Here is a 27,534-nt window from a genome sequence, read left to right as displayed (position 1 = left end):
TGGTGGGTATTGGAGTGGGCACGGATTGCATGGAGCACTGGGTGTGGTACAAAAATAATGAATACTGTTACGCTGGAAAAATTAAAAATTAAAAAAAAAAAGAAAGAAACAACGGAGGGATAAAGACTTTCCTGAACAAACAAAAGTTGAGGGAGTTCATAACCATCAGACTGCCTTAAAATAAATGTTAAAGAAACTTCTTTGAACAGAAGTAAAAGAATATTAATTAACCTCACAAAAAGGTAGAGTAAATTTCATTGGTAATGATTAATATATAGCCATAGTTTGATTCTGTAAAATGGTAATAGCAGTGCATAACTCACAAGTCTAATTTGAAAGTCTAAAAAAAAAAAATGAACATAGCAAAAACAATAACAACTAAAACAAGCCCACAAATGTAGCAAATAATGACCATAAGTACAACAGTCTGTATTAAGCAATATAAAAAACTGTAAATTTTAATAGCAATAATGCAAAATTTGACAGGGGTTAGAAGTAAAAGTGTAAAATGTATGAATTCTATTTAAGTTAAATTGTTATAACTTTAAAATAGGGTGATATAAGGTTAAGATATTTTATGTTAGCCTCATGGTAACCACAAGGGAAAATCTTGGAGTAATTACACAAAGGAACATGATGAAGTAGTCAAGCCATATGTATATAAAAATACATCAAAACACAGAAAAAAGACAGCAGGATGAGAAACAAGCAACAATGGATTTATAGAACAACCAGAAAACATTAACAAAATGGCAATAGTAAGTCATAGCCTATTACTTTAAAAGTAAATAGATTAAATTATCCAATCAAAAAACAGAATGGCTGAATTGATTTTTAAAAATCCAACAATATGGGGCACCTGGTGGCTTAGTCAGTTAAGCATCTAACTCTTGATTTTGGCTCAGGTCATGATGTCAGGGTCCTGAGATCAAGCCCTGTATCAGGCTCCATGCTCAGTGTGGAGTCTGCTTGAGATTCTTTCTTCTCCCCATTCATGCTCTTTCTCTCTCAAATAAATGAAATCTTCAAAAAAATTTTTAAAAGTTTTCAAAAATATGTGCCTACCAGAAACTCATTTTAGCTCTTTAAAGATATGCACAGACTGAAAGTGAAGAAATGGAAAATGACATTTCAAGAAAACGGCACCAAATTTTTTTTTAAAGGCACAAGTAGCTATATCAGACAAGATAGACTTTAAAGTAAAATAAAAGGAGGGGGGTGCCTGGGTTGCTCAGTCAGTTAAGTGGCTGCCTTTGGCTCAGGTCATGATCCCAAGGTCCTGGGATCGAGTCCCACATCGGGCTCCTGGCTCAGCAGAGAGGCTGCTTCTCCCTCACCCTCTGCCTGCCACTCTGCCTATTTGTGCTCTCTATCTCTCTGTCAAATAAATAAAAATCTTTAGAAAAAAATAAAGTAAAAAAAATAGTAAAAAGAGACAAAGAAGTTCATATAATGATAGAGGGTTCAATATATGAAGATATAACAACTGTAAATATTTATGCACCCAACATCAGAGCACCTACATACTTAAAGCAGAACTAACAGAGCTAAAAGGAGTAATAAACTATATAGTATACAGCAATAGTTGAGGACTTTAACACCCTATTCTCACCAATAAATAGATCATCCTGACAGGGAATTAATAAGGAAACAGAAGATTTGAACAATGCTATGGACCAAATGAAACTAACAGACACACACAGAACATTATATCCATTTATCCAACACAGAACACATATTCTTCTCAAGTGCATATATAACATTTTCTAGAATTGATCATATTCTAGGCCACAAAAAAAGTCTTAGCAATTCAAGAAGACTGAAATCATACCAAGTATATTTTCTGACTATAGTGGCATGAAACCAGAAATTAGCAACAAGAGGAAAACTAGAAAATCATGAACACATCAAAATTAAACAATAATCTCCTGAACAAGCAATGGATCAAAGAAGAAACTAAAGGGTAAATAGAAGAGGGGAAAGGAGTAAAATTGTTTCTATTCGCAATTTCTTGAGACAAATGAAAATGAAAAAACATACCAGAACTTGTGGGATGCAGCAAGAGCAGTTCTAAGAGTGAAGTTCTTAAGAACAAATGCCTACATTAAAAAGAAAAATTCCAAATAAACAGCTTACCTTTATATCTTAAGGAACCAGAAAAAGAACAAACTGAGCCCCAAGTTAGCAGGAAAGAGGAAATAATAAAGACTAATGCAGAAATCAGTCAATACTGAAAAGGAAAACAATCAAAAAGATTAAGCAAACTAAGGCCTGCGAAGCCTTGGTACCCCTGGAGGGGGTCCAGCTGGCCTCCCCTTCCATCCACTTCGGCTTCCAAGTTATTCTTTCCATTACAAGCATTCATGGAGAGATGTAAGTCTAGGAGGTGAACCAACCAGTTCCCGAACATTCCAAGTGTACTTGCTTGTCAGGTCTGCCACAAATAATGAAGATAAAAGTGGACAAGACGTAGGAGTGGGACTTCTGGGTGACAATTCCTTCTCTTCTTAAAGGAATGTATTTGTCAAACTCTGAAAGATGTACTGAGGATTCAGACTTTGTCTCTGTACTATAATACCAAACACTCTTTGAGTTAGTTAGTTCTTTGAATAGATAAATAAAACTGACAAATGCTTAGCCAGAGTAATCAAGGATAAAAGAAGAACCCAAATCCACAAAATTATAAATGAAAAATGAGATAGTACAACTGATAACAAAGAAATTCAAAAGATCATAAGAGGCTATTATGAACAATTATATGTCAACAACTGGACAACCCCGAAGAAAGAAAAACATTCCTAGAAACATGTAACTTACTGAGAATCAGAAGGAAACAAAAAATATGACTAGGCCAATTACTATTAAGGAGATTAAATCAGTAATCAAAATCCTCCAATGAAGAAACAAGACTAGATGGCTTTACTGGTGAATTCTGCAAAATATTTTTTTTAAAAACAGTAATTCTCCTCAAACTCTTCCAAAAAATCAAAGAGAAAGGAACACTCCCAGACTCGTTTTAAGAGGCTAGAATTAAACTGAAACCAAAACCTGAACAGGACACTGCTAGAAAAGAAAATTATAGGCCAATATCCCTGATGAACATGGATGCAAAAATTCTCACTAAAACACTAACAAATCTAATTTCACAGCATGATAAAAGAATTCACCATGATCAAGTGGGATTTATCCTTGGGATACAAGGATGGTTCGACATATACAAATCAATTAACATGATACATCACATTAACAGAATGAAAGAAAAGAATATAATCATCTCAATAGATTCCGAAAAACCATTTGATAAAATTCAACATCCATTCATAATAAAAACTCTTAAAAGGTTAGGCATAGAAGGAGTATATATCAACATAATGAAGGCCACATATGACAAGCAGACAGCTAACATCAGACTCAATGGTGAAAAAATGAAAGCTTTTCTTCTAAGATCAGAAATAAGACAAAGATGCCCACTCTCACAACTCCTATTTAACATAATACTGGAAGTTCTAGCTAGAGCTATCAGGTAATAAAAAGAAATATAAGGTATCAGAATTGGAAAGGAAGAAGTAAAATCGTCTCTATTTGAGGATGACATGATTTTAAGTATGAAAAATTCTAAAAACTCAAACAAAAAACTGTTAGACCTAATCAATAAATTCATAAAGTTGCAGGAAGCAAAATTAACATACAAAAATCAGGAGTGTTTCTATACATGAACAACAACATATCTGAAAAAGAAAGAAATCAATCTCATTTACAATACCATTGAAAATACCAAAATACTTAGGAATAAATTCAGCTAAGGAGGTGAAAGATCTCTATGCTGAAAACTAAAGACAATGACAAAAGAAATCAAAGAAGACACAAATAAAATGGAAAGATATCTGTTCATGGACTGTAAGAATTGATGTTGTTAAAATTTCAATACTACTGGAAGCCATCTGTAGATTCAATGTAATTCCTATCAAGATTCCAAAAGCATTTTTTTCTTAAAAAAGTAGAAAAAAATCCCAAAATTTATAAGGAGCCACAAAAGACCCTAACTAACCAAATAAATTCCTGAAAAAGAAAAACAAAGGTGGAGGTAGTCACATTTCCTGATTTCAAGCTATACTTAAAACTATAGTCCTCAAAATAGTATGGTACTGGCATAAAAATGACAAATAGACCAAAGGAACAGAACTGAAAGCCCAGAAATAGACCCAAGCATATGTGGTCATCTAATATTTGACAAAGGAAAAGGAAGTTTCCAATAAATGGAATTAAGATAAACAGATATTCACATGTAAAAGAATGAAACTGGACCCCTAACCACTCACAAAAGTTAACTCAAAATGAATTAAATACTTAAATGTAAGACCTGAAACCATGAAACTCCTAGAAGAAAACATAGGAACAAAGCTCCTTGACATGGGTCTAGGTAATGATTTTTGGATATGACATCTAAAGCACAAGCTACAAAATAAGAAAATAAAAAACAAGTGGGATTGCATCAAACTAAACGGATTTTGCAGAGCAAAAGAAGCCATCAACAAAGTGAAAAGACAACTTAGAGAATGAGAAGAAATATTTGCAAACCATGTAGCTGATAAGGGGTTAACATGTAAAACATAAAGGAGTCATTAAACCCAAAAGCAAAAATACAAATAACCTAATTAAAAAATAGGCATAGAACTTGAATAGCTATTTTGCTGTTAGAAGATATACAAAAGGTCAACAGACACCTCAATGGATATTCAACATCGCCAGTCATTAGGGAAATTCAAATTAAAACAAGATACCACTTTATGCCCATTAAAATGGCCATCATTAAAAAGACAAGTAATAAACAATGGCATGGATTTGGAGAAAAGGGTACCCTTGTGCTCTGTTGGTGGAACTGTACAATGGTACAGCCACTATGGAAAATAGTATGGAGGATCTTAAAAAAATAAAAAGTAGAAGTACCATTTGAGCCAACAGTATCACTTCTGGGTAAAAATCCAAAGGAAATTAAATCACTCTTAATCTCAGGAAACAAACTGAGGGTTGCTGGAGGGGAGGAGAATGGGAGAAATGGGGTGGCTATGTGATGGACACGGAGGAGGCTATGTGCTATGGTGAGTGCTATGAATTCGGTAAGACTGATGAATCACAGACTTGTACCCCTGAAACCAATAATATTATATGTTAATTGAAAAGGAGATATCTGCAAACTTATGTTCACAGCGGCATCATTTATAATAGCCAAGACAGAAAAAATCTAAGTGCCCAGTGATGGATGAATGAATAAAGAAGTTTGGCACATATGGCCATTGACAAACCAGTTTTGAATTGTGTGGGTCCACATATCATGGATTTTTTACTGTATAGTACTGTAAATCGATTCTATCTTGTGATTTTCTTAATGACATTTTCTTTTCTCTAGTTTAAGAACATAGTATACGATACATATAACACAAAAAAAGTGTTAATTGACTATATTATTGGTAAAGTTTCAAGACAACAGTAGACTGTTAGTAAAGTTTTTGGAGAGTCAGAAGTTATACGTGGATTTTTCAGCTATGTAGAGGACTGGTATCCTTCACCCTCATGTTGTTCAAAGGTCAAATGTATATACATACAATGGAATATTATTAATCACAAGAAATGAGGAAAACCTACCATTTGCAACAACATGGATGAATCTTGAAGGCATTTTCTAAATGAATTAGGTCAAATGGAGAAAGATAAACTGTATGATTTTGCTTATATGTGGAATCTAAAAAACTTCCTCCAAAACACTCCTATAGAAAGCAATCAGACTTGTGCTTACCAGAGGCAGAGACTGGGGAGAGGGGGGATTGGAGGAAGGTGATCAAAAGGTACAAACTTCCAGTTATAAGAGAAATAGATACCAGGGATGTCTTGCACAACTTGATGACTACAGATAAAACTGCTGTTATGATGTGTAGGAAATTTGTTAGAACCTAAGAGTTCTGAGCACAAGGAGAATTTTTTTCCTTTCTTATTTTCTTTTTGGTATCTATATAAGAAGATGGATGTTAGCTGACCTCTTGTAATCACTGCACAATATATACAAATCAAATGATGATGTTGTATGCCTCAAACTATAATGTATGTCAACTATAACTCAATAAAACTGGGAAAGAAAAAAGAATGATATGTGAAACAAACAGACAAACAAAAAACAACTCACACCATAGGTAGGAAGGATAAGCCTTGCCAATACTTTAAATGGAAAAATTTTTTCCTCCCCTCTTCCCTTGCTCTGCCTCTGTCTTCCTTTTCTCCTTTTTCTCCTGTTCTACCAGATGCTCTTAGATACTCTGGGTCACATCTGCCAGCCTGTGAACAGAGGTAAAATTAAAACAGACTTCATATAAAAGATCCCACCAGCAAAGAGCAATCACTGCCCAGTAAAAGTAATTTTTCAAACTTGCCTCCTGAAGCACAAATCTATATTGTAATTCAGCAAAAGGAGGAAAAACAGTAACCACTAGAAGAAGATATAATCAAAAATGTTGCTGAGTTCTCAGCCTAGAGACATCCCAAATACCTTAGCTATTGATTCTTCAACAACCAACCCATCATTTGTTCTAAAAACGTATCAAATGGTTTATATTACCAATTAAAAATCATTCTCTCTTCCAATGGCAACTTCCCCCACTTCCAAACATGCACACCACCTCAATCTTGCCAGTCCTCTAGATCAGAGTCTTTGGAATACATCCTCTGACCCTCTCTGCTTTAAATATGTTATTAAGATGTTACCTATCAATGTCTTTTAAAATTTCATCTTTTCATTATCTTTGCTTTCCCTTGGTTTAGTTACTCAACCTCCTCTCAGGTGACCATTACAACTCATTGTCCTCCATATAGTCACACATATCCTAAGTAATGCATTTAATGCACAGTCCTAAGTAATGCATTTAATCATGATGTTCCACTGCTTTAAACCTCCCCCAATTTTCTGTTGCCTTTAGTTTGGCATTTAAGGCTCTTCACAACCCACCAGCTAGCTTACTAACCTCTCTAGCTCCATCTGGCTCCAACCCCCGCCTAAAGTTCCAGCCCACTGAGCTGATGAATGTTCCATGAACACACCATAGCCTTCTATGACTTTGCTTCTCATATTCTTGTTGTTATTCCCTGAGATGCCCTTCTCCACTCGCTACACTTAGCTTTCCCTCTCTGTGCTCTCAACACTTTGTCCTGATCTCTACTTTAGTAGCTAAGTATATATTGGAATTACATATTTTATGGAAGTATATCTTACTTATCTCTGTAACATAGCATTTGCTATTTAAAAAAGACTCTGGGGTGCCTGGGTGGTTCAGTCAGTTAAGCATCTGCCTTCACCTCAGGCTGTGATCCTGGGATCCTGGGATCTATGGAGTCCCACATCATGTTTCCTGCTCAGCGGGAGCCTGCTTTTCCTCTGCCTCTCATTCTCACTCTCTGTCTCTCATGAAGAAATAAATAAAATCTTTAAAAAAAAGAGATTCACTCAAGAAATTCTAGAGGAAACATTTCAAAAAGAGGGAAGAAAGTAAAAATGAGGAAAAACATTGGTAAAGAGATAGGTAAAGCACACTGAAAAAAATAAAATAAAATTTTAAAAAGAGATAGGTAAAACTAAGTAAACATTTAAAACTGTTAGAAAAATGTGTAATCTGTGGGGGGAAATAGAGAACTTGAGGGGAGATAGGCCTTTGAGTTTTGGAGCATTAGTGGTAACATACTAAATAGAAATTTTTAAAGTATGCCCATTAAACTAGCAAGAACAACTATTAAGGGAGTAGACATAAAGCATACAACCTCCAAAGAAGTAGGGAGAAAAATGAATACAAAAAAATTATCAGTTCAAAAGATGGCAAGAAGGGCAAGAGGAGAAATGGAATACATTCATAAAAATACATAAAACAGTGAAAGAAGTATAAATTTATCATTAATGCCAAAAATGTTAATGGACCCCACTTTTCAATTAAAGGTAAATATTTTTAGACTGAACAAAAATCTAGCTACAGTCTGCTTTTAAAAGATATGCCAAAAAAATGCCTAAAACATGGAACAAGACACATGCAAAAGAATTATACATCTGTATGTACCTATTAATACTGTCCCAAAATTTGCAAAGTAAAGATTGACATGGTAGTGAGAAGATATGGACAAATCCATCACCAAAGGGAGAAACTGAAATACAATTCTCCTAGTAACTGACAGCTTCAGCAAATAAAATATTAGTAAGGATGGAAGTTTTAAACAGCTTAATAAGCTTTTTAACAATATAGACCACATGTAGAATATTAAATGCAGGGACGCCTGGGTGGCTCAGTTGGTTAAGCAGCTGCCTTCGGCTCAGGTCATGATCCCAGCGTCCTGGGATCGAGTCCCACATCGGGCTCCTTGCTCCACAGGGAGCCTGCCTCTCCCTCTGACTCTGCCTGCCACTCTGCCTGTGCTCGCTCGCTCTCTCGCTCTCTCTCTCTGACAAATAAATAAATAAAATCTTTAAAAAAAAAAAAAGAATATTAAATGCAACAACTAGTGATATATTATACAATTCTGAAAACTAAGCTATGATAGCATCAATAAATTTCAAAACATTCTGTTATTGTAATACAGTTTGGTATTAGAAATAAATCTTTTAAAGATAACTAGAAAACTCTCATATAAGAAGTTTAAAGAAAAACACATTTTAAAACAACTTACAACCAGAGAAGAAACAGAAATGGAAACTGGAGGGGCACCTGGGTGGCTCAGTTGATTAAGTGTCTGACTCTTGATTTCAGCTCAGATCATGATTTCAAGGTTGTGAAGTCAACATGCTGGGCATAGAGCCTGCTTAAGATTTTCTCTCTCTGTCTCTTAAAAAAAAAAAAAAAGTGGAACCTGAAAATCCTTAAAACTGAAAAATAAACTGTCATATCAAAATTTGAGGAATGGAGCCAAAATATAAATGGAAGTTTATAACCTGGTATGTTTATATTAGACAAGAAAAAAAGTTCCAGATTAATGGGATAGTCTTCCAAATTTAAGAGGGTAAATAAGAAAATAAGATTAAGTAATTAATGAAAAAGACAAAAAAATACATAATAGAAATTATTGGATCTTGGTAAAATAGAAACTTTAGTGTCTTGGTAAAAACTAAGGAAACAGACAAGCTTTTAGTATGATAATCAAGGGGGGAAACGCTGAAGGAATGCATATAATCATAGGGCTGAAAAAGAAAAATAGAACTATAAATGCTACAAGTAATAAATGAAAATATTTTCAACAACTTTATTTTCAACACCTTTAGCCCAATAAATCTGAAAACCCGTGAAAAGGATAAACATCTAGAAAAATACAGCTACAATTTACCAAATATGACTTAAGTAGAAAACTTGAATAGTGTTATAACTTTTGAATAAATCTTCCAACAAAGAAATCACTGGGCTCAGACAGGTTCTTTGTTAGGTTAAGCCAAGTTCTTTTTTTTTTTTTTTTTTTTTAAAGATTTTATTTATTTGACAGAGAGAGATCACAAGTAGGCAGAGAGGTGGAGGGGTAGGGGGGGGTGGGGGGGTGGGAGGGCAGGCTCCCCTCTGAGCAGAGAGCCCTAGGTTAAGCCAAGTTCTATGAGACATTCATGGAACAGAAATTTCAGTCTTTCTATTCCAATCTTCCAGAGAGGGAAAACTCCCCGACTCTTTCAACATAACTCTTGCCAAACTGAGAAAGAAATAGAATGAAAATGAGCATTATAGATCAATTTCATATAGGTGAAGAATTCTAAACAAATTACTTGTAAACATAATTGGATTTATCAAAGAGATGCAACCCTGATTTATTATTAGAAAACAGTAAATGTAACTCATCCTAAAAACAAAGTAAAGGGAAAAAATCATATGACCAAATCACTAGCCACAGAAGAATATTTATAGAATTCAACATTCATTCACAATTTTAAAAACTCAGCAAACTAAGAATACAGGAAAATACCCACACTTGACCGATAAGGGATATCTACCAAAATAAAAAACAAAAACAAAACCTACAATAAACATTATATACTTGATAATGAAAATTTAAAAAAAAAAATTCTTTTAAAATTGGAAAGACCGGGGTTCCAGCTATTAACCATATCTATTTAACATTGCTCTCGCAGACCTGACCAGGTAAAAAATATAAGAAAAAGAAAATATATAAAAATTAGAAGGGAAGTTACAAAACTATTGTCATTATAGAGAATATGCTTATGTTGAATCCCAAAAGAAACAAAAGACAAATTATTTTAACTAGTAAGATTTAGCACATTTGATTTTTACAAAACCAGTATATAGACATCAACTACATGTGTATATACAGCAATAATCAGAATATCACTAACAGCAACAAAAATAAAAAAGTACCCAGGAATAAACTTAACAAAAAACATGCAAGCTCTTTATAGGAAATATTTTTAATGGAAATGAAAAGATGTGGATCTAAACAACTGAAGGATTTGACTGGATAGATGGGTAAGATAACAAAAGAAAGAAAAGTGACAATTAACACAAAAGTCAGGTCAGGTTTGTCCTCTACAGGGTAGGGAAGGTGATAGCTTACTTTTTAAGTTGGATGATAAGCACATGAGTATTTAAGTTTTTAATTCTTTAAACTGTACCCCAAATTTTATATTCTCTCTTACATGAATTATTTTATAGTTTTAAAAAAAGGTCTAGAACAAATAGCCCAATTAATGCAAAAAGTCTGTTGTCTGTCATGTCATAGGATTCCCATAATTTACAAGAAGAGCTTGGGAGAAGATACTAATTTTGTGAACTTTGAAAATGTGTCTTGAATTATCATTTCATCTCCAAAAGAGGCAGCAGCTGCAATAAAATGCTAAAACAAACTCCTTCAGGAAACATTCAATTTTAAGTGCAATTGTTCTCATTTTTTAGTTTTAAAAGGAAAGGTTTCTATGCAAAGCTGTTTATATAAATATTCAGTTGTTTACCTCTGCACCCAAAATAGAAAAGGAGAAATAGGACCATTCGGAACATTTAACAAATACTGGCTTAACAATGATGAAAAATTTAGGGAAAGTCTCAACTATCTACTTCATTAGCCTAATCCACTAGTGTTTTATGTTTCTAATGGTAGGTAGGGTGCCAAAAACTTAAAGATGATACACTTTTTTAAACTTTTGGTGAGTTTAATTATAGGGAAATATTTTATTTGCATGCCAATATGCTTCCTTGGGTGAGAGATAAATGATCAGAAATACATGTGGCTTGGGAACCAGCATTTAACCGGTAGCCTAGCTTATCTGTATAACAGACTATTTTCCAAAAATGGCCAATACAGTATCTCCAGTCCCATGTGGTCTTTCAGAAGCTTTCCACTTCTTTATCAAGAGATGGAATCTATTTCCATTCCCACTGAAACTGAGTGGACTTTGTAACTGCTTCCGTGATTGGGGTAAGGATGTGTAGATTTCCTAGTGTGGGTCATAAAAGATAAGGTTCCCACCTGACATTCTCTTTCTTGGGTCATGTGCTTTGAGAATACTGACCGAGCTGGCATGGAAAAAGTCTGGTTACCCTGAAGCAGTCATGCCGGAGAGACCACAAAGAAACAGAGATGCCGGAACAGTGCGGGTGTTTTAGTCTTTCCCAGCCCTCCAGATGGTGAGGGAGTGAGCTTCAGATGATTATAACCTCCAGCCTCCAAGTCAACCCAGCTGATGGTTGAATGTCCCTGCTGAGTCCTGCCCAAATTGCAGATTTGTGAGCAAAATATAGTTGTTGCTTTAGAGCACTAAGTTTGTTGTGCTGCAGCATTAGATAACTTGAACAGTTGTCATATGTACAAAAAAGATATTGAATGTAAATGTCATCCTCCCATGTATCCAAAGGATAAATGACTGAGAACCAACAACCCAAACAACATGGTTTCTAAAAACCAAAATTATAGAAATCTATTTGATTAAACTTGATTTAGGATTCATTATACCTGCTCCTGATCATTGATGTTGATAAGTGGGTTTGTTTATATACCTATTATTTGAAAAAAATCCTTTAATATTTTTGTTTTTAAATACTTCAAAGAATCTCTGAGATGCATGTTAACAACCGCTGTCTATAAATGAAATTTTTCCCATTATGGTATCTTTTACTTTGGTCTTTTTATGTTGGCATCTTAGTGTGATATCAGGACTTTGCTCCTCAAAGTCAGTGGAACCAAAATGAAATTACTAAGGTCTACATATTGTCATCTGCTATTGGACGTTAGTGTAATCAGATTTTAGAGCCAAAGAAAATCCCTGCTCATTTATTATGTGACCCTAGGCAAGCTACATAACTTTACTGAGTACTTTTATTGATTTGGAAAATGAAAATAATACCTATCTATCCTGCAGGATGGTCACAGAATTAAATGAGTCAATATATATAAAATACTTAGCATGCCTGGTACATAATAGGCAATCAATAAGTTTCTTTTTCTTGACACCTCTTGTTTTTTTATTTAATGACAGGCTAACAGAGTTTGCAGGTCACTGGTTTTGCCCAGTTAAAAGAAGCCCTCCAGAGAAAGTCAGGCTTAACTTCTTATCTGTAAGTATTCCTCCCACACTTGGAAGTGAGCCTCCAGCCCATACTGGGAACTTCAACAAAAGCAGAGCACTACACCCTCTGTTCTGCTTTTCTTTGTTGTAGTTGCTGTTTGGCAAATATTTATGCAAATTCAAATCTGCACGTCAGCTACTCCTTTTCCCTTTGTTATCAAGCATTTTCAGCAGTAAAGAATGTGTGCCTGTGTCTGTACACACACGTGTACTTAAGTGCTTATAAACACACATTTTTTTTCATTTAGAGGTCACTGGGAAACTTTATGCCACACAGATATCTGAGCTGAATTACTGACTTGTTATATGAAGGAGGTAAAGCAACAGGTAACCCAAGGGTTTTAGAGGTTTTAGCCAGTAATCTCAAAATAAGCAGACAAACGAGATCGGGCGTACACACGTGTACTTAAGTGCTTATAAACACACATTTTTTTTCATTTAGAGGTCACTGGGGGACTTTATGCCACACAGATATCTGAGCTGAATTACTGACTTGTTATATGAAGGAGGTAAAGCAACAGGTAACCCAAGGGTTTTAGAGGTTTTAGCCAGTAATCTCAAAATAAGCAGACAAACGAGATCGGGCGCGTTCAGGGTGGTATGGGTTATGGATATTGGGGAGGGTATGTGCTTTGGTGAGTGCTGATTCACAGACCTGTACCCCTGAGGATAAAAATACATGTTTATAAAAAAAATAAAAAATTAAAAAAAAATAAGCAGACAAAAATCAATATTGTTACAGGAAAAAACAGAACCAGCCATCCTTCACTTCAGGATATCTTCACTTAATTCAACCTCAGCATCTAAGTGCACGATGCAGCTCACTGAGGCAGGCAAAGCACATGACTGTGATCACTGGAGACCTGCTTCACACTTGCTATGTGATCTCGGAAGAGACTCTGCAGGCCTTCATTCCTCATCGAAGAAGCTATGGGATTAGACTAGATGATCAAAATATGTGATGGCTGAAAGGGACCTCAAGACCATTTGGTGTAATACTCTCACATGACAGGTGAAAAGTGTTGCCTAGAGCAAGAAGTCAATGGCTTTCCTGATGTCACACCCCTAATAGCTGATAGACTAGGTAGTGGCAGCCAAGGATTTCTAGCTATCCCCCAATACTCATTCCACAAAGTCCTATTTAAAATGATTTGATGCTGATAGTGATGAGGAAGAACATAATATGCATTCCTATTCAGATTGGGTTAAAATGTCTCAACAGTTCAAAAACTTCCTAATTTCCATCCTAGCTTTCTTGCCAAGAGAGTACTTGTTACTGTTTTGGATAATACACCATTCTCTAGACCTGGAAGACTGTAGGTGCTTTGCACTCTATATATTCCAGAACACGGAGGACAAAATTCAATACTGTCATTGGTGATGTCCCTTGAAAGTGGCAGGTAGTCAACAGGAACTGATGAAGTTCTGTGTTCATCCCAGTGGTGGAGTCACTATTATACTACATGCCAGATAAGTTTTCAGACCCAATCAAGATGCAGGGCAAAAATTCCAGGAAGTTGAAGGGGGGTTTTTACCTTCCAAGTCATTACCTATCTACTTACTAATTTCTTAATTCCTCTTATCTAAGGAAAGAGAGGTTCTTGGGTGCCTGGGTGGCTCAGTTGGTTAAGCAACTGCCTTTGGCTCAGATTGTGATCCCAGAGTACTGGGATTCAGTCCTGCATTGGGCCCCCAGCTGCTTCTCCCTCCTACCTTCTCTGTCATGCTCTCTCTTATTGTCTCTCTCTCAAATAAATAAATAAAAGAGTTAAAAAAGAGTTAAAGTCTTTAAAAAAAGAGTAAGAAAAAAAAAGAGAGGTTTAAGGTTAACAGGTCTGACTACTGTATCAAAGAATCCTGATTTTTCCAAAGACAGATACTCCCATGGGTAAGGGGAGAGTGAGATTTCTTGGCCAAGCCACTCTGGAAATCTGGAGCAAGAAGCAAAGGAGGAAAATTTTCTTATTCAAATTAACATAAACCAATCACATTTACCTCAGTACAGATGACCTTAACTAACTTGTAATTTGAACATTTGAATCCTTCACTAAGGTCAACTAGGAATTAGAGTCAAATATGAACACTCAAACAATGAGAAAGATAAAGGGGGTGCCTATAACCAGGAAATGCACTGATGAAATGAAAATGAACTATCATGGAGTTGAGGACCAGAGGAATCTGAGGCAAACTGCCAATGATGGCATGTTTTTGTCTGTTTGAAAGACAATGAGGGTGTGTTTGGAAGCAAAGTAAAGATAGTATGGTCCACCAGATAGATTACTCCTTGCCAGACAGGTTCTAATACAGCTTAAGCTGAAATTTCCTTTGAAAAGCATAAACTCTGTCTGTAGTCCTATACTTATAAAGTATATTAGATTTTTTTTTTCCTCTCATTAGTATTCTCAGAGAGGTCTTCAAATCTGAGCTATGTGGGAGGAAAAGCAGCTAGATAAGAGCAGCCCTCTATATGTTGCCCAGTATGGTAGCAACTACTAGCCATATGTGTCACTGAGTACTTGAAATGTGTCTAGTGTCACCGAGGAACTGAATTCCATTTATTTTAAATTTTACTTAACTTTAATTAAATTTAGATATAGACACTGATTCAGTTATTGAAAAGCGATATGAATGTTTGGAGTAACTTGATTATATGAATCTACTTTTTCAACTGTAAATTTTAATATAAATACAGGTATTTTCTGTAAAAATTTAGAGTCAAATTGGTATGTGTTCTAAGTGTAAAATGTGCAGAATTCAAGATGTAATATGAAAAACATCCATACTATATCACATATAAATTACTGTTAAAATGAAAAATTTTATATATATTAGGTTAAATATATTAAAAATTAATTTCACCTGTTTCCTTTTACTAATTTAAGTGGCTACTAGGAAATTTAAAATGACATATAAGCCTCACATTTGAGGTTCACATTGTACTATTATGCAATAGCACTGCTCTAGATTCTAGAGAATCTAGATTATGGGTTTTGTTTGTTTGTTTGTTTGTTTAAAGAACATTATAGCCAGTATATATTTTGGCTTGTCAAAATCATACTAGGGACAGGTTATACCATCTGAAGAACCCAAAGACAGTTTTTCTAATTATACTCTCCCAATAAATTAAAAATTAGCATTTGGTTTACAAATATGTCTCAGATAATTTGTGTCAATCAACCAGCATCTGATCAATTATCAAATAAAATTAACACTGAAGTTCCAGACTCAAGAAACTGAACTGAGGAATGAGCCATGATACAGAACACAGTGACTACTAAAATCCAGGTCCCATGGCATTCTTTCTATTTCTGCATTAGAAAAAGTCAAATATTTGAGAATAAATATCACATTCTGCTAGTCTTCTTTTTTTTTTAATTAATTTTTTATTTTTTATAAACATATATTTTTATCCCCAGGGGTACAGGTCTGTGAATCACCAGGCTTACACACTTCACAGCACTCACCAAAGCAGAGAAAGACTGCTAGTCTTCTTTTATATGGCCCAAAAAGTAACCACATAAAAAGGAAATAGTTACATACAAGCCATACACACACACACACACACACACATATACAGTCTAAGGAAGAAGCTATTTTAAATAGCAACTGAACTTGAACCAAATATATGGCAAATGATAATAAATATATATCCTTCATATGTACAAGTAAACCTTTATCAGTTAAAGAAAGTTCCTTTGAAGATCATAGCCTAAAAGATAAACACTCTTTGCCCTAAGCCACTACTGACAGACTAAGGCTGTCATTATCATCAGAGGCACCTTGGGATGTTATACCAACCCTAGAAATTATATTCAATGAAAGGAGCAGTATTCCATGCTCACACCATTCTTAGAGACAGATATCAGCTATCACCTCCATTTTAAGAACTGGATAATCGATTAATCACAGAGAAGTTCAGCAGCACATCAAGGTTTAATATTTGCTAAAAGCTGCTTATTTCTGCTTGGACCCTGAGCTGTCATTCTGGAAGCTGCTATCATATGTGTAAGGTGCTTACTAATACGGCAGTAAGTCCACCTCAGAGGGTCTCTTAAGGTTTTATGCTGAACCACACAATTTGGTCAACTGTGCTTCTTTTCCCTATAAAAATAAAACTTGACCAGCACAATTCATTAACAAATCCTTAATCACTACCTTTTTTATGAATTAAAATAAACAGTTTAGTATATTTACATAAATTTAAAATACCTACCTTTAAATTATCTTTTCCACTAAATTCCACCATTTTAGATTTTTTTTTTTTAACATAGATCACAAGTACACAGAGAGGCAGGCAGAGAGTGCGGGGGAAGCAGGCTCCCTGCCGAGCAGAGAGCCCGACCTGGGGCTTGATCCCAGGACCCTGAGACTACGACCTGAGCTAAAGGCAGAGGCCCAATCCACTGAGCCACCCAGGCACCCCTAAATTTCACCATTTTAAACCTCCATCTAATTTAAACCTGGGTTTATTCCAGATTCTCACTGGAATTCTCCCTGATTTAATTGAATTGTAATTTCTGCAATAAGTCTCAGGTCTTCAGAATAGCATAAGAGCTCATCACAGAATCCTCCTGAGTTAATCTATTCTTTCTTCTCCCCCTGATTTTAGCTTAAGAAACCATTAATTTCATAGGGCATCTAGGGATTTGCTTGAGCCCTTTCTCCCTTCAGAAGATGCACTGTTCCTTACACCTTTCCCACACCCTAACCCCTAGAAAACCTTAGGATTTACTCCTTCATTCCCATGCCTTTACCTCTGCTGCACTGCCCACTCTGGGCTTCCATTTCCAAGCAGAAAGAACCATACATGCGGCTGTCTTGGTCTCAGTTCTGTGGTCTTATTTCAATTAGGGAAACATTCCTATGGCAACCAACATGCATCACCATCTCACTCCCCCTTCCCTGAAAGTTCCTTATTCCCATGGCAGACGTTTGGCAAGGACACTGAATTACTTTCACTTGCCTAGCAACTACTAGTCTGTTCCAGCCCTTCTAAAGGGACTTAGCTTTTTTCTATTTATTAAAACATACTTGGGGGCTGGCTGGCTGCAGAAAGGGCAGTTGCCAAGTCAGCCTCCTGGGGCAGTAGCCTGAAGTACACATAGCCCTTAGGCAAACTGAAGCCCTCTCCTGACCCAAAGTTAAAAAAAAGTTCACAGACTTGGCAATACGCCAAGAGTAGAGAGCTCCTAAAGAGCTCTCTTTAGGCTAATTCCAGGGAAAATTTCATGTTTGAGAACCTCAAATCTTCCTCATTCTCAGCTATACGAAGAGTCAAATTATTGGTATATTAGTCTCCAATCATAAAACCACATAAATGCACATTACACAATAAAATAAGCCAATGCTCTTCCTAATGCATGGGAGTCTCTTTTTGAGGGGTGAGGGGTGGGTTTACAGGAAGCAGAGAAATAACTCCTACTACAAAATTAGAGATAGTAAGCCTCAGAAGCCCTGTACATATAAAAATTAAGAACCAACAAACGGGACCAAAAACTCTAAATGATGCTTAATCAAATAAAGAGACAGGGCAGGCAGGTGCCTGGGTGGCTCAGTTGTTAAACATCCAACTCTTGATTTCAGCTCAAGTCATGATCTCAGGGTGTAAGATTGAGTCCCGCATCAAACTCCATGCTGGGCATGGACCCTACTTAAGATTCTCTCTTTCCATTTCCATTTGTCCCTCTCCACCTATAAATAGATAGACAGACAGACAAAAAGCTACAAATGTGATTTTTGAGGGGGATTACTTAAAAACCAGAGGGACAGCTGAAGAGAAATATCCCTTAGTCACTGCCAACTCAGTAACAAGAAAATGGGAACCGTGTTATAAAATTAATTTTTTTCAACTTCCAATGGTTAGAAAGAACACTCTGTTTAAAAAAATAAACCATTAAAGTTCATTTCCACATTATACTCAGTCTCCTAAATATTCCTACTTTTTTCTTACAAACTCAAGAGAAAAAAAAAATTCCCCTGGTACTCATTATAAAACCCCAGAATGCTCTTGATATTGCCATTTTAACTGTCTATTGTTCTCCTAACTCCAGGAAATCTCTGAAAGCCAGACATAATAACTGTTGTGACAGCTTTCAGTAACAAGAAGTGAAGTTTCCTGTCAAAAGAAGTGCTCTCACCATTTTCATCATATGTAAAACAAGATACTTCTACTGGCAAGTTCATAGACAGAGCCTCTTTGAGACCCTGAAAATCTACTATCAAGGATAAAAGAATGAATCAAAATGACAACTAAATTTGTGGGCGTTTTCCATTTTAGCTATAGCAAGCTCTGATTTATTTCCAATTAGTACTGATTCTTTGGTCAGAGAACTGGCCTTTTACTCCAGACCTACTAAGAGCAAATTCCAGATATTAATCTAACAAAGGAGCAGAAAAAATGGTGCTTCGTACTTATTTGAAATAATCTAGATCCTAGACTAAAAGGAGTGGGTATGAAACATGCTACATTATAATGCTCCTCCAGGAATTATTTAAAGTCACCAAGATTCTAAATCTCCCATAAAAACTAGAGATCCACATCTTCAGGAGAGATCTACTGGTAGATGAGCAGAAAGAACACAGTGTGATCCTGGAGGAAGGGTGTTGGACCAGGATTTAGAAGCACTGGGTCGAACTACTATACAGTCCTTCTCCTGGAAAGCAGAGACTCACCCTCATTTACCTCACTTATCCCATGTAAATAAGTAGGGACAGATGTCAGAACAAGTGAGATAACATACGGAAACAATTTGGAAAAAAAGGGGGGGGGATGCCAAAATGACCTTACTATTAAAAAGACCAAGTGTTTGCCTTTGTGAAATTATAATATAAGTATAATCCTGTTTGACTTAGTTTCCTTATCTGTTAAATGGGAACAATAGCACTTCATGGATACTATAAGGGTTAAATGAGAAAACATGAAATGTTCTTAGACTAATGTCTGTCATAGATACAGCAAATGTTCAAAAATATTAGCTATTGCCTATAGTACAAAGCTACTTAGAACTATGAATCCCTAGTGCTGGAGAGTCCCTAGATGTTACATGTAACAGCATAAAGTGAAAAACATGAGATAAGAACATAAAGCAGGGACTGGCTATGTCCACAGAACCTGCTTTTCTGTAACTAGTGGCCGATTAAACACAAAGCAATAACCACAAAAGGATGTCTGGAATACAATTTTGACCAAGGACACAGCAACTCTTGAGTACAGCAAGAGGCAAAAGACTTCATCAATCTCTCTACTAAAAGGTTAAGTGGCTTATACACTAAATAGGACAGGCATAGGGACAGGGACTTTTCTCTGTCCCTGGCTGGTTACATGGTAGGTTCCCCCCAAACATTTGAAACATGGGTAGATGGATGGATAAGATGATCAAAGGCTGTGCATTCAATACAATCCTCTTGCGGTGCTCCAACCACAACAGTCTGCTTAATATTATGACAGTCTATGTGAAAATAAAAAAAAAAAACCCAAAGATATATGTATTCTTACACTTTCATTATTTACTCAGTGTTCACTGTAGGTCAAGAACAGTGCAGTAATTTTATAAATAAAAATTTGTTCATACAACTATAAAATCTATCCAATTTTTGAGGAGAAAAAGTTGGCTTTTTGTTGACTGGACTCTAGTCACAGTGGAGATAACTAATTACCTACCTCCGTAATTGGATTCCTGTAGGCAACTCACTCTGCATCTAAACCTTAGTGATGCCATTTAAATGTCGATACATTATTATCTTAAGAAACCAAGGGAAAATTCAAAGTCCTGCTCAATCTACACATTTAATGTAAACCCTATCAAAATACTACCCACCAATACTAAGAAATACAAACAATTATAACAACATATTATGAGCAACTATATGCCAGCAAATTAGACAATCTGGAAGAAATAGATGCATTACTAGAGACGTATAAAGTACCAAAACTGAACCAGAAAGAAATAGAAAACCTTCTCCTACCCACACCTCACACCAGTCAGAATGGCTAAAATCAACAAGTCAGGAAATGACAGATGCTGGCGAGGATGCGGAGAAAGGGGAACCCTCCTACACTGTTGGTGGGAATGCAAGCTGGTGCAGCCACTCTGGAAAACAGCATGGAGGTTCCTCAAAATGTTGAAAATAGAACTGCCCTATGACCCAGCAATTGCACTATTGGGTATTTACCCTAAAGATACAAACGTAGTGATCCAAAGGGGCACGTGCACCCGAATGTTTATAGCAGCAATGTCCACAATAGCCAAACTATGGAAAGAACCTAGATGTCCATCAACAGATGAATGGATCAAGAAGATGTGGTATATATACACAATGGAATACTATGCAGCCATCAAAAGAAATGAAATCTTGCCATTTGCGACAACATGGATGGAACTAGAGCGTATCATGCTTAGCGAAATAAGTCAAGCAGAGAAAGACAACTATCATATGATCTCCCTGATATGAGGAAGTGGTGATGCAACAGACCCATAGCCAGCAAGGAAATTGAAACAGTAATCAAAAACCTCCCAACAAACAAGAGCCCAGGGCCAGATGGCTTCCCAGGAGAATTCTAAATATTTAAAGAAAAATTAATACCTATTCTTCTGAAACTGTTCAAAAAAATAGAAATGGAAGGAAAACTTCTAAACTCATTCTATGAGGTCAGAATTACCTTGATACAAAAACCAAAGACCCCACCAAAAAGGAGAATTAAGACCAATATCCCTGATGAACATAGATGCTAAATTTCTCACCAAAATACAAGTCAATTGATCCAACAGTACATTAAAAGGATCATTCACCACAACCAAGTGGGATTTTTTTCCTGAGCTGCAAGGTTGGTTCAATATCCACAAATCAATTGATGTGATATAATAAATAAAGAACAAGAATCATATGATCCTCTCAACTGATGCAGAGAAAGCATCTGACAAAATACACCATGCTTTCTTGATTAAAACTCTTCACAGTGTAGGGATAGAGGGTACATACCTCAATATCATAAAAGTTCTCTATGAAACACCCACAGCAAATATCATTCCCAATGGGGAAAAACTGAGAGCTCTTCCCCTAAGATCAGGAACACACAAGGGATGTCCACTATCACCACTGCTGTTCAACAGAGTACTAAAAGTCCTAGCCTCATAAATCACACAACAAAAAGAAATAAAAGGCATTCAAATTAGCAAAGAAGTAAAACTCTCACTCTTTGCAGATGATATGATACTTTATGTGGAACACCCAAAGCACTCCACCCTAAAACTATTAGAACTCATATAGGAATTCAGGAAGGTGGCAAGATATAAAATCAATGCACATGATTGCATTTCTATACACCAACAAGACAGAAGAAAGAGAAATTAAGTTGATCCCATTTATAATTGCACACAAAATCATCAGATACCTAAGAATAAACCTAACTGAAAAGAATCTGTACTCAGAAAACAATGAACACTCATGAAACAAACTGAGGAAGACACACACAAAAAAATGGAAAAATGTTCCATGCTCATGGATTGGAAGAACAAAAATTGTGAAAATGTCTATGCTACCTAGAGCAATCTACATATTTAATTCAAACCCTATCAAAATCCCATCAACTTTTTTCAAAGAAATGGAACAAATAATCCTAAAATTTGTATGGGACTGGAAATGGACCCTCGACTCTAGGGTCAACTAATCTTTGACAAAGGAAGAAAGAATGTCCAATAGAAAAAAAGACAGTCTTTTCAACAAATGGTGTTGGGAAAATTGGACAGCCATCTGCAAGAGGATGAAACTGGACCATTTATTTATACCATATACAAAAATAGCCTCAAAATGGATGAAAGACCTAAATGTGAGACAGGAATCCATCAATATTCTTGAGGAGAACACAGGCAACAACCTCTTCAAACTCAGTTGCAGCAACTTCTTGCTAGACACATCTCCAAAGGCAAGGGAAACAAAAGCAAAAATGAACTACTGGGACTTCATCTAAGTAAAAACCTTTTGCACATCAAAGAAAACAGCCAACAAAACTAAAGGCAATGTAAGGAATGGGAGAAAATATCAGCAAATGACATTTCAGATAAGGTGCTAGTATCCAAGATCTAAAGAACTTAACAAATCAATTAACTCAACATCCAAAAAACAAATAATCCAGTCAAGAAATAGGCCAAAGACACAAACACACATTTCTGCAAAGAACACATCCAAATGGCCAAAGACACATGAAAAATCAGGGAAACAATCATATCATTCAGCATCAGGGAACTATAAGTCAAAACCACAAGGAGATACCATCTCATACCAGTCAGAATGGCTAAAATTAACAAGACAAGACACCAGAAATGTTGGAGAGGATGCAGAGAAAGGGGAATCCTCTTATGCTGTTGGTAGGAATGCAAGCTGGTGCAGCCACTCCGGAAAACAGTATGGAGGTTCCTCAAAAAGTTGAAAATAGAGCTACCCTACAACCCAGCAATTGCACTACTGGGTATTTACCTCAAAGAGACAAATGTAGTGATCTGAAGGGGCATATGTATCCCAATGTTTATAGCAGCAATGTCCACAATAGCCAAACTATGAAAAGAGCCCATATGCCCATTGACAGATAAATGGAAAAAAGATGTGGTGTGTATACACACACTCACACACACACACACGTGCACACTTACACACACGTGCACACACATATACATGTATGTATATACATATACATATATACATACGTACATATATGTACACACACACACACAGTGGAATGCTACTCAGCCATCAGAAAAGATGGAATCTTACCGTTTTTATCGACATGGATGGAATTGGAGGGTGTTATGCTAAGCGCAACCAGTCAATCAGAGAAAGACAATTATATGGTTTTACTAATATGAGGACTATAAGAAACAAAATACAGGATCATAGAGGAAGAGAAGGAAAACTGAGTGGGGGAAAAATCAGAAAGGGAGAATAACCATGAAAGACTCTTAACTATGGAAAGAAATGGAGGGTTGCTGAAGGCAAGGTGGGTGGGGAGATGGGGTAACTGGATGATGGGAATTAAGGAAGGCACATGATGTGATGAGCATTAGGTGTTACATGCAACTGATGAATTACCAAACTCTCCATCTGAAATAATGATATAGTACATATTAGCTAATTGAAATTAAAGGAGAAGAAAAATCTTGCTCAAATAATATAACTGTACCAGATAGTATCTAAGGAATTTAAGGGCATGTAATTAATTATAATAATACCTTACAATAAATTCATACTGATGGAAGAAGGATATGGGTAACAATACTGAATGATGAATGAATCTTAAAGGAGTGACATTTTATTACAGTAACTCAAATTAAGTGCTAATAAAATATTACCAAGTGGATATCCTCAAAGGACTACTTTAATGATTAGAATCCCACATAATCAGTACATAAGATGCAAACAAATGGAGGGATTTGAGAACCATCCTTTCTTTCAAGCAGGTTAATGTTTCTTAGAAAACTTACTTAAACTATTCATTTCCTCTGTGGGTCCTTTATTCATAGATAAAACAAGGTAAACTTGATATTTACTCTGAAGAAATTATTAAGGACCATGAATTAATGGGGCTACAAATGGATGGCACTGCCAAAGAGAGATCTAGGGCTTGGTCACATGGCTGCAGCCAACTACACATGAATTTATTTTCAAATGAGTATTTATATTCCACTGTTCATGCACATTATTATGAGAGGTTCATCTTTGGAAACAAAGCAGAAAAGAAGTGGTGAATGAAATCAGTGTACTGAATGGAACACGAGAACGGGTAGAGGAGAGTACATACTATTGTCCCCTTCCTTTCCTATTTTTTCTTTCTCTTCTTATCCAGTATTCTGGGATACACTCTAAGAGCTTTTTCAAACTGAGTGGTCTGAAGAAGATGCATCTGACAATGTAGACTCAAGGAAAGTACACATGCAAACACTTTCTAGTTTGTGTAGGATCATCAAGGCTCAGAGGATGGAGTTAACACATTTCCAAAGCACTCCAGAAGCTGCATTATAAGGAATGATAAATGTTATTCATCTCATACAACCACCTGTGAGACAAGGAAGGCAGGCATCTTCATACTGATGTAGTCAAGGCCAGACTATCAGAAAATAATAGGGCCTAGCATTCAGTCCAGTTCTCCCACTTGGTCCGCAGCAATAGCCCCATGCTCCACTGTCTCAGAACATAACAAAACTTATTTATAAAACCCCATGGTAAACTGACGAACCCTGGCATCCCATCTATCCTATCTGTAGGAAGCAGAGACTTGAGTGAAGAAGAAGAGGTGATTCACAGCCCTTGGCCTTGCTGTAATTTCACAAAGGACTTGCTGGTTTTGGAACAGCTACTTTTCAGTTGTTAAGTACAGCTGAATCTGCATCTACTCTTCTACCAGTGAAAAACAGGGTTTGGGGACAATGTCTAAAGGAAATTACCCATTGCTCTGAATTTTTCTTAGTAAATTTGAGATGTGCATTGGAAGCAGGAGTGGCTAGTCTTATAAGGGTAAATGAGAGGCAACTGGAAAGTTATTTTGCAAACACAGAACTTAATATAAATGCTTGATTAAATTATCTCCCAAACTTTGGGTGTTCTCTTTCATTTCTTTTTCAAAGAATGATTCCATGTAAAGACTCATGGTATTCTACAACCATAAGCAATATATTAACATGGGGGCCATTATTTTTTCATGAGAGATGTAGGAAAAATCTGATATAATATTAGTTTTGGGTTGGGGAAATCTCAGGATTAAAAAGCCTTAAGACAGTGTTGGGGTTATTGCCTCACCTGGATGGGTATCAAGTAAAGCTTAAAAATAAATCCTAAGGAAGGGTAGTTTTTAAAATAGCTACCCTCTCCAGGATACCTAGGGGGCTTTAGTGGGTTGGACAATTGCAAACTTTACACAGTTGCTGATTACTCTAACAAGCAGCTGTAACTGTTCAAGAGGAAAACTAGCCAGCAACATGGATTTCAAGAACTACATTTTGAGAACTGCAAAAATTTGTCCAACTCCCTATGCCTGTGATTTTTTCCAAACCAGTGCATCTAATCCAATTCCACAAATCTTCATTTAACATTTATTAGGTACAAGGCATTGGGGCCTTACTCATTGGATTCAGATTAAAACGTGACAGTTCAGCCACAAGCAAACAAATAGACCTAGATAAACACACACACCACAGTAAATGCAGTACAAATGAACCTGTTGCAAATCATTAGGAGGTCATCAGTGATTTCCATGGCAACAATAGCCAATGGCATTCTATCATTTCCACCTCCTAATGCAATGATTTGAGATCTGAGTTGGATTTTGAAGAAGGCCTAGATAGACATGCTGTTTTTCATTGGGAAGTTCTGCTTTTGTCTCTGGCAGAAAGGAATGCATTCTTTATTAAAGGTTATTCACTGTCCCCATATAAAACAGGGAACAAAGGTTCAGAACTCTTAGTGACTAGTTTATTGGGTTTTGATAATCATCAGAAACTGTTTATCTCTAGCCCACTAAAAACCATTAGGTCACTCAAATGGGATGGTTCCCTGGATCAAGTTTCAACCTCACTTGTTCCATTTGGGACCAACATTCATTTATTGATGTGATCTCTTCTTACAGTAAACTATCAGCCTGTGAAAAGGTCTGAGCATATTTAATCCCTAGCATATCCAGCCAAAATGGCTATTATTTGAATTAAATGCAAATAAATAAAAATGCAAATGTATTTTCCTTTGAATACATTAGTATCTTACAGCTGAAACTAAGAGTGTTTAGCAAAATATGTATTGGGTCATGCTGAACAAAAGTCAGTTTACAATTTGACTGAATTTGATAATATGGTATTCTTCCTGAAGGGTGAGTGCCTTAGAAGGCATCTTACAGATAACTTAGTACATCTTCACAGTAGCCAACATACTAAAAAACAAAAACAAAACAAAACAAAACAACCCCAAAATAATAAAAAAGTACATGGAGAATTACCCCATTTCATTTATTTGTGTAAATAAATTTGTGTATGTACCAAAAAGAATAAACTAACTAGCAATAAATTTAATGAAAGAAGTGGAAGACCTATACTATGAAAGCTGTAAGACATTGATGAAAGAAATCGAAGATGACAGAAAAAAAACAGAAACATCTAGCATGTTTATGGATTGGAAGAATATCATTAAAATGTCCATAGTACCCAAAGCAATCTACATATTCAGTGCAATCCTTATTAAAATACCAATAGCATTTTTCATAGAAGTAGAATAATCCTAAATTTTGTGTGTGGTTCCTTACAAATACCTTGAATAGCCTAAACCACCCTAAGAAGAAGTAAGCTGGAGGTACCACAATCTCAGATTTGAGGATATACCTCAAAGCTATAGTAATTAAAACATATGGTACTGGCACAAAAATAGACACATAGATCAATGAAGCTGATAAAAAGCAAGGTCAGTTAATCTGATCAAGTAGAGAGATAATCCAAGATGGTAGAGGAGTAGGATACCTCAGTTTCATCTGATCGCAGGAATTCAGCTAGACAGCTATCAAATCATTCTGAACACCAGAAAACTCAATTGGAGATCTAAGAAAATAAAAGCTGCAACTCTACAAATAGAAAAGTGACCACTTCAAGTTAAGAGGTACGGAGAAGTGAATCCGAGGCAATATATGGGAAGACAGACCTTGGGGAGAGGGAGCTGTGGCAACCTGGCTACTGGAAAGTGATATGGCAGTGGAACACAAAATAAGAACTTTTAGAAGTCTGCTCCCATGACAGGCATTCTTGCCTGAATCATGCTCAGGTGAAAAAGTGGGGAAGAATCCTAGGTGGGACAGTCTGGTCTTAGGATCCCCAGGGTAGCAGGAAGTCCAGGGGTGGTGCCTGAGTGCAGCAGAGTTCCCTGGCATTGGAGCAGAGAAGCAAGCTGCAATCAGGAAGCCCCCACCCCACCTGAAGCAGGTACATCCCTCA

The 27,534-nt window shown here is 36.1% G+C and overlaps 1 protein-coding gene and 1 long non-coding RNA gene across 4 annotated transcripts in view; one reads left to right on the top strand and one right to left on the bottom strand.

Moving 5' to 3' along the window:
* Positions 1–27,534, bottom strand: part of TMEM108 (transmembrane protein 108) — a 373,441-nt gene that overhangs the window by 245,743 nt on the left and 100,164 nt on the right. The gene's annotated exons all lie outside the window — the stretch shown is intronic.
* On the top strand, positions 2,014–12,614 carry LOC116584674. The gene is made up of 3 exons (XR_004283281.1): positions 2,014–2,081; positions 10,671–10,682; positions 12,604–12,614. It is a non-coding gene; the product is annotated as an uncharacterized LOC116584674 (long non-coding RNA).

This window comes from Mustela erminea, chromosome 1 (assembly GCF_009829155.1).
Source record: "Mustela erminea isolate mMusErm1 chromosome 1, mMusErm1.Pri, whole genome shotgun sequence".
In the NCBI taxonomy this organism is placed as follows: Eukaryota; Metazoa; Chordata; class Mammalia; order Carnivora; family Mustelidae; genus Mustela; species Mustela erminea.
Note: the sequence above shows the minus strand (reverse complement) of the source record. Positions and strands in the feature narration are given on the sequence as shown.